This window comes from Triticum aestivum, chromosome 5B (genome assembly GCF_018294505.1).
Source record: "Triticum aestivum cultivar Chinese Spring chromosome 5B, IWGSC CS RefSeq v2.1, whole genome shotgun sequence".
Classification (NCBI taxonomy): Eukaryota; Viridiplantae; Streptophyta; class Magnoliopsida; order Poales; family Poaceae; genus Triticum; species Triticum aestivum.
The window spans coordinates 27,744,983-27,754,061 of record NC_057807.1 but is presented as its reverse complement, the minus strand read 5'-3'; positions in this window follow the sequence as shown (position 1 = coordinate 27,754,061).

Genomic DNA, 9,079 nt, shown 5'->3' with positions numbered 1-9,079 from the left:
ACGAACGCGGTTTGTATCTCTCACACACACCCACGTAGGTGGGGGACGTGCACGAAGAGAAGAGGTGCATGCACGGCGCACGTACTCCCGTCTCTTTCCCAACCACACCCGCGCGGGTACACGATGGAGCTCATTTCTATACGAAAATGGCAGCCCACGTGGTAATTTGGCACGTGTACTGGTTGTCCACTTGGTGGAGGGAGGATCGTCTACCACGGGTGAACAAGCAAATTGCGACTTGACGCGTTATGTTAAATTAAAAAAAGAGGCAAACCATGTGGGGCCTACCTTAGAGGCAAGGCTCTATACACTGGAGTACTTTTGATGTGTCCCGTCAACTCGCAGAACGAGGAGAAGCTTGCTTAGTACGCCGTCTCCCCCACCCACGGACGCGGTGGCTCGCAGGATGAGGTGAAGCTTGCTCCTCCCTCGCCCATGCGCGCGGTGGCTCGCAGGACGAGGAGAAAAATTTACTACTCCCTCCGTTTACTCCTCGTCCCTACTATACCTCCGTCCTGGTTTATTGGTCCTCATTGTAATCTGTGCCAAATTTTGACCATAAATTTAACTAACAAAATTCTCATGCATGTCACCAAAAATTATATATTTGAAAACTATGTTCGAATATGAACCCAGCGTTATAATTTTTGTTAACATGCACTAACATTTTGTCAGTTAAATCTTTGGTCAAAATTTAGCACAAACTACATAGGGACTAAAAAACCAGGACGGAGGTAGTACTACCTTGGTTATAGAGATTATATCATATTGTTTGGAATATATATGTCCTTTAGTAGATTTCAATATGAACTACTAGTACATACTCCAAACACTGATGTATATAGACGTATTTTAGAGTGTACATTCACTCATTTTGCTCCGTATGTAGTAGCACTCTCCCTCGCCCCTCGACCCTCGCCCACATGGTGGACGTGTAGCAATTCATTCGGTCTCATATAGCCAGAACGATATATACTGCACTACCATTATTGCTCAACTTCTTGAAGAGGCGAAGAGCCAATCGCAAGGTTAATATTTTGGAGATGCCAAGCGCAAGGTTATAGGAGAACGAGTAGTAGGTGCCGTGTCATTTATAAATATATTTTTTTCTTCAGTGGCACGTACGCGATATGATACGTTCATATGGAGAGAAAAGGAAACCACTCCACTATATACACAGTCAGGACGGGCCAGCCTAGACGGTTGCTTGCTGGGGTTGCTCTTTTCACACTCTCTCGCACAAAATGACTGTGGCCACATCTCTAACATCCCGGCGGATCACGTCCGCTTGGGGAAGGGGTGGATGCTTAGTGTAGATGCGGTGGCCGTCGCCGACGGCGAAAACCCACTATCAGCAAGTCCCGATCAGGGGTCCCCACTGTTCTCTCTCACAAAGCCGGTGAGGTTGCCTTCGTCCCTTGCTCACTGCCGCAACATGGGCAGTTGCTGCCTCCCGCCGCCCTCCTCAAGGTTGAGCTACGTCCCTCGGGTACAACTCCCTTTACAACCGGCTTGCACCACTGCTCCAACTGCCCACATCACTCCCTGTGGATATTTCTCTACTTCTTTGCCCCGCACATACCTGATACCTCTACTGGCTTCTACGTACTGCATTTGTGATGAGTTTATGTCTCATCAACTAGTCCTAGTAATCTTATTCTAATCACGCTTCTACAATTTTTTTGCCATAGGGATGATCATCTCGATTTTGGTGAAACTGCACAAAATGAACCGATGGTCAAAAGGTTGCAAACTTCATTTATTAGGAAGCTCGAACGTTGCCAGCAAATTGAAGCCTGATTAGGGTTCACGGTTCAAGGGCTAGGGACTGCATGGATCATTTTTTTCTTTAGCTGCCTCTGTTCCAAAATAAGTGTCAACTTTAGTAGTAGTACAACTTTTTACTAAAGTTTGCACAAAGTTGAGACACTTATTTTGGAACGGAGGGAGTACATATTTGCTATGATCTGTCAATCATTGAGATGCAATAGCATGCATGTTAATCTCCTTTGTATTTGATGAAATGTTGCAACGGGCAACCTTGGACGCAAGATACATGTAACAGGAGCTGGAAGCTTCGTAGCATTGTACAAATTTATCTCGCTGATAAATTACAGTACGTACTAGTACTATACTAGTACTTCCTCCATTCCTAAATATAAGTCTTCGTAGAGATTTCACCATTAACCACATGCGGATGTATATAGATGCATTTTAAGTGTAGATTCATTCATTTTGTTCCGTATGTAGTTCACCTAGTGGAATCTCTACAAAGAATTATCTACTAGTAATAGCTAGCCCCCACTACTAGGAATTCTCTATCCTCTCCTTGAGCCACATCATCAAAATTGACGTAGCCGTTAGATGAAGTAAATCAGTCATAATAGCCATCTGATCTAGACGTTGAGAGGCTCCGCACTAAGCCACATGCAAGCATGCAGAAATACCGTGGCACATGCATGTGAGTGGGTTTTAAATCACATCAACATGTCTGCATGCAAGCATGCACCGGTAGCATGCATGTAAGTGAGCTCTTAAGTCCCATTAACATGTCAAAAAGAAAAATATAATCCCATTATGCAGTAGGAGTTGGCTGATCTTTTTTCCTTACTTGGGATGATCTAAATGATGATGGGAGTTTATTTAGTTTGGCTACCACATTTGTCATGCGGTTATAGATTTTTTTTAGTTCTATGAAATCGATAATTTTGCGCAGAGAGATATACCGCTGTTCCGCGGCAATGCGCGGGGACTCATCTAGTAATATTTTAGGAACGGAGGGAGTACTACGTAAAGAGTTAGGTGTCGCACGGTGATAGTGTGAGGTGGGCCATGTAATCACTGAGCCTGCGTGTTTTCACTGCTCTTGCACTCCTCCGCTGTAAGAATGGAGAAAATTGTAATCTACTACCTCCTTTCGCTGAAAGCATGGGACATCCAGCAGTCCTACCACCTCAGTAATAAAGACCAATGAGCCGTCAAATCACATAGACCCAGCAGTAAGTTGGACGGACGAAGCAACCATCACTCTTGCGCTAGTGGGAGGTCGCGTCCGCTCTGCCCGGGCATGAATGCGGCACCGATTCCTTGGAGCGGCGATGACCGTTTCGTGCGGGAAGCACGCGCGGGCGATGGAGGGGCTTTGGGTGGGCCAGGCTGGTCAATAGTGGGTGTGGCAGCTGTCCGCATGTCCCTACCGGACACGCCTGGAAACGAGAGGATGCACCAACTCTCGCGGCTAAAATCATACACTACACACCATATCTCTGTAGGAGTAGGTCGATCTGTCGCACTCTCTAACACACACATGCTGTTAAACACACACACGCACACGCACGCACCTTGGTCCCATTGCACCTATTACACCTAGACGGAGGGAGTAGTAAGTATACGAGATACGGTGGCACACTGACTTAAGTCGAATACAAGTGCCCAAAATTTGTGTGCATGTTATAATAAGGATTCACTTAAAATAGTACGTGAGCGAACAGAGAGATCAATTGGACAGTGTTCCCGAGCAGTAGCGAGATGTGTGAGGTAGTAAGATACACCGCTGGCGCTTTTAATTTTTCTTATTAATTTGTTTGTTTCACCCTCTGACTGGTGGGACCCAACGTACTACATGGAGAGAGGTAAGGTGACTAAGGCTGCATTATTTCTGCACCACTGTGGATAGTCTTACCACCAAAGCCACATGACACGATTATGATTGAAATCTTAATGACTCCCACACACACAAAAAAAACACGGCATGCCTATCACATGAATGCAGGAATGTATAAAAGGTTATTTTCCTCTCGTTGAACATAACGGGAGGGTTGTGTAGCTGGTTAGCCTGTTTTCTCATCAAACTTGAGGTCTCGGGTTCGATAACTAGTATATATATACACGCTGGAGCCTCAGCGCTTGTAGTTGCTCTCTTCACACTCTCTTGCCCTCTCCAGATCTAAATAAGACTTTGTTGGCCTCTCTCTCCCCTCACTGCTGCTCAAAGAGCCGGCAGGATCCCTCTGCCCGGAAGGGAAGGAGGCTTAACGATGTCGCCATCGGCGAGGGAGGGAATCCACTACCGGCGCTGCTGTTCACTTTCCACCCAGCGGCGGCGCGGGAGGGCCTCCGACCCCTTCTTCTTCGTTGTCGTCCCGTCGTCCACCGAACCACGCCCCAAGAACCTTAAGGTATATTTTACTTACTCCACATGCATTGCTCTAGCTGCATGTATACCATGAATCTAGGACGTGGTTAAAAGAGGAAAGGAGTGGGGGAAAGTAGTGGGAAAAGTTGTATATAGCATGAATCTAGGACGTGGTTCAAAGAGGAAATGAAGGGGGAAAGTTGTATAGCATGAATCTAGGACGTGGTTCAAAGAGGAAAGGAATGGGGGAAAGTTGTGGGGAAAGTTGTATCGCATAAATCTAGGACGTGGTTCAAAGAGGAAAGGAAGGGGTGAAAGTACTAGTTCAAAAAGGAAAGGAAGGGACAAGGCTGTAGAGTTTGAGCAGGACTAGATTTGTTGCGCTCGCATGGGGAAAGGTGTCTAAAGATAACAAAACTGGGACCAACACAAATATGCTCCTTGGTTGTTTGTTCTTTGTTGCAACAGACTGTGCATGACCACAGTACATCGGTAGATGCACATGGTGCTGGTGCATCCACTGTCTCGTGCAACTCATTAGTTGTTGTTAATCTAAGGCCTTGTTTGGTTAAAAACTCCCTAGTCCCTACCTGCTTGGTTCCAGGGACTAAACATGGACTAGAGGTTATTAAATGACATGATAAAATACCATGTTACCCCTAGTAATGAACTAATAAAAATAAGGTGTGATGCGTGGCAGGGGCAACTGTTGGAAAAAGTCCCAAAAAGACTCCCTCGGGGTCTTCTTTCTTTAGTCCCAAATGCCCACTTTAGTCCCGAAAAGTCCCTCCTGTTTGGTTTAGATGTGACTGACACGGAGTTTTTTTAGTCCCTACACCAAAATGTCCCTGTAAACAAACACCCTCTAATAATGCCGCTTGAAAATTGATGCAATGCCACAGTTAAAAGAAAATTACATGTTTAACGAATTTTATTGTTAATATAATCTCTATGCTAATATTAATCAATGCCACCGTTTGAGAAATGCTACTGTCTTGCTTTCTTTCCCATTTAGATAAGGTAGATGCTTCTTTTTGTTGGCTTCTGTGTCATCCACCGTTATTGACCACTAATTGTTTCCTTTGCACCTCTGTGTAAACAGGGTTATCTACTTCACCTCGTTGCCATTGTGACCTTTTGTTGCACTGCACAAAACACTTTTGTTTTAAGAGTGTTTTGTGTAGTTCAACCAAAATGTCACACCGACAGTGTTGCTTGATTGCTTGATCTTAGTGGAACTGCACAAGAGGAGATCTTACTTCCTATCCGTTAAGGCGAATTTGGTTCAGATCTTCTTCTTGTGAGTTGTTTGAATTCCGCATCATGAGAGGTCAGTACTAGCCTTCTTTCACACGATTCTGTAGTGTGCTTTCATATGTTGTGCTACTTGTACGATAATGTTGCTTGATTTTAGTGAACTGCACAAATGGAGACAATACTTCCAATGTGTATGTGCACCGTAATATCCCATTGAGGTAAGATAAGGATATTTCACAACTGTTGGCCTGTATTTTGCCACTTTCATCAGAAAATTAAGTTTAGTACTACAGTTGTGCTCCCTAATTGACATGCCAAATCATACATTGAAGGCGAAGCTTGTCTATAATTGAACCAAGTGATGAAGGGGAAGAACAAGCAGAAGAAAAACAAAAATCAACTCCCGGTGTTGCAATGAAGCACTGGAACTGTGATGACACAAGTAATGATATAGTTTTGCATCTTAATTTATTGCTATGGCTGGAACGAGCAATTGTTTTGCCACTGATTTTATGCCATACGTAATTATCTCTACTTGTGCAAACAGGGATCTTCTTTGAAGATACCATATATTTTAGTGGAACTGCACAAAAAGATGTTGGAAACTTTAAACTAATCGAGGAGTATATAGTAAGCATGGCCACCATAGTAGATAGCAATAGATGGTTCCGGAGAAGTGCTTGATCTGTATGCTCTACACAATAAGCCTCCTAACAAAGGTTGGTACTCGCCCACTAATTCATCCATATGATTGAGCTTTGTCATATCTATTGGTGTTGTGCTACTGTTTAGATATTGTCATGAAAAAGTGGTATTGTCCTTGAGAAGTGCTTCATCTGTGCTATTTTAAATATTTCCTTTCCTTTTTTTCGAGCAAATAGGGATGCTAGCATTTAGTTGTCCTCTTGTCTTTGCACAATAGGATCATCTTCCTCTGAAGAAGAATATGGAGTACGTGAAGTGACTAGTTCCGATTATGCCAGGATGAAGAAGCCATGTCTATCTTCTCATCAAAAGGGGCAGTTGAAGGATGGTTACATTACTCCCCACAAGACCAAACTAACTTCAGCTTAGAAGGACTGACAAATCTCCATTTTTTTGCTGTGATGCGCGAGTACAATGTTGTTCTAGGATTCTCATCAGAAGGAGCAGTTGAAGGATGGTTACATTACTCCCTACAAGACCAAACTAACTTCAGCTCAAAAGGACTGACAAATCTCCATTTTTTTGTTGTGATGCGTGAGTACAATGTTGTTCTAGGATTCTTTCTGGTGAGTTCCATTTTTCTAAAAGTGTGTTCTACATGGACCATGTAGGTGCCTGTTTAAACTGTCAATTCATAGTACATTTTGCTTTATACTAATCACTTTTTTTGTATTTGTGCAAACAGGGGTGATCAGCTTGATTTCAATGGGAACTGCACAAAATGTTCATGAATACATCGAATCATTCATTTCCACCACAAGAAAGGAGGTGCCGATAAGTTCAAGGCATTGCAACATATAAGGGCGAAATCATACAAGCTACGCATGAATTTGGTTGATTTTGGTGGAACTGCACAAAAAGAATAGTTGGTTTATTTAGCACGAGGTGCCATGTCAATGTCCGAACTGATGGCAAACCCTGCCCATTCCACAATCGTAGGCATTTGATATTTTGGAATGGGACAATCTTGTCAAATTTTTCTCATTGATTTTAAGACATGCGTTTGATATTTTCGAATGGGACGCCCTTGCTGTCAGCAGCGTCAATCAATTTTTTCTTTATTCTTTAGTTGTGAAGTAAATATTGCCTCTAATATGTGAGTCGCTGAGATGCATAATCATCGATTGTTTTGAATGTTCTCTATGAATTGCCAGCCCTGTGTGTTTGATTGCAATGTACAGAAATGGTAAAAAGCTGCTCAAACTCTTTGTACTCCTTCTGTTCCTTTTTACTTCGCACATTGTGAAAGTGCATACTTTTTTGTATAAGATTGGTCAAAGTAGAGATACTTTGACTGCAGACAAAACTTGTATAGAAAGGACCGGAGGGAGTACATGTGAAACTGCTGCAAACGAGGTGATCACCCTGCGAATAATGCTAGTACGTATAGTTTTGCATGTTCATCCAATGCCAGTGATACAGGAATTCAAACTAATCGAAATAAATTCATTCATACACGGTCGGATTTTATATAAACATGCCGGATTTAATTACATTTCATACATTCTTCAACTAAAAAGGGGTCTTTGTGGCCGCATGCATCTCCCAGATGCAGAGGCCAGGGGTCATCCTCCTTTTCTAAAAAAACTAAAAAGGGGTGCGCTAGAGGTATAATTAATTAACCGAAGCTACCCACCTATGTTCCGCTGAGCCGAACAGAAGCTTCAGTGACTTAACTGTAGGTGCAGTTGCATAACTCACATGTGGCCTGTTGGGCCCACGTGTCAGTCAGCCAACTGCACCAGCAGTTAAGTAGAAGCAGCGTTCTTCTCCAGCGCAGCTCTCAGACTCCACGTCGCCGCCAAGAAGCTAACCGGTCATCAATGGTCAACCCGCCTAGCTTGGCTTCAACCGGAGGGTAGCAGCGGTGGCCTTACTTGGACCCGAGCGGCGGCGACCTACCGTGTTCTACTCTTCCTCGTTTTCTGTGTGGCACGGCCTCATTGGCAGCGGGGCGGGGCCTCGACGGAGCCGACGATGTCCTCTATCTCATTGCCGGCGGGCGGCGCCTCAGCAGAGCGGTGGAAATCCTCCCCCACGTTGCCGGCAGGGTGGGCCTCGGCTGAGACGGTGATGTCCTCTGCCTCGTTGTTGGTGGGGCGGGGCCTCGGCGGAGCCGGCGGTGTCCTCTGCCTCGTCGTTGGCGCCGCGGGGCCTCGGCGGAGTAGGGCGTCGTCGACGCCAGCGGAGCGGGGACTCGTCGGAGCCGGCATTGTCCTCTGCCTCGTCCTTGGTCTCACCAAACAGCGCCTCGCCCGCTACATCGCCCTCTTTGCTAGCCTCTTTGTAGGCGGCCGCAGCCTCTGCCACCCGCATGCGGTACCACTAGCGCTCGAGGCGGCCCTTGCGGGCGGAGCGGTATGAGTCGAGCAGCGCCTCCTGCTCCGCCCGCTCCGCGGTGATCTGCTCCTCCGCCTGCAGGTGCTCCTGGAGGAGATGGTGGTTGTAGGCAGCGTCGGCCTGCGCCTCCCGGAATTGCTCCTCACGCATCTGCCTCACCCTGTCCATATATTGGGCATGGGCCTCGCCGATGGTCATGGTGCAATGCACCGGCGAGGATGGCGTGGAGGAGGGGGTTGGCACCGGATCGTCGACTACCATGTTCTCCATTGGGACGTCGTCGTCCTCCGGCTGCCTGCCGGTCGGCAGCAATGGTTGCCATCTCCCTGTGGTCCGTCGTCCACCCGTCCCGAAGAGCGCTGGAGCGCGAGGAAGCCATGGTGGGCAGTAGTGGTGTGGACAGGAGAAAGGGAACGGATGTGGATGACTGCGGCTATGGCCGGCGCAGCAGTTTATATAGCAATGGTGGGCGGGCGGAGGGACGGACATGTGGCGCTGGAGTAGCCGCCTCGGCAACCGCGTATCATTAATGTGTGCGGCAGATGGACGGATGGACGGCACTTGTGTCATTTGAAGGCGGAGCAATCGCCTGCGCCGGGAAGCGGGGCGGCCGGCGCTGACTGTTTCGGGCGGAAAGCGCGC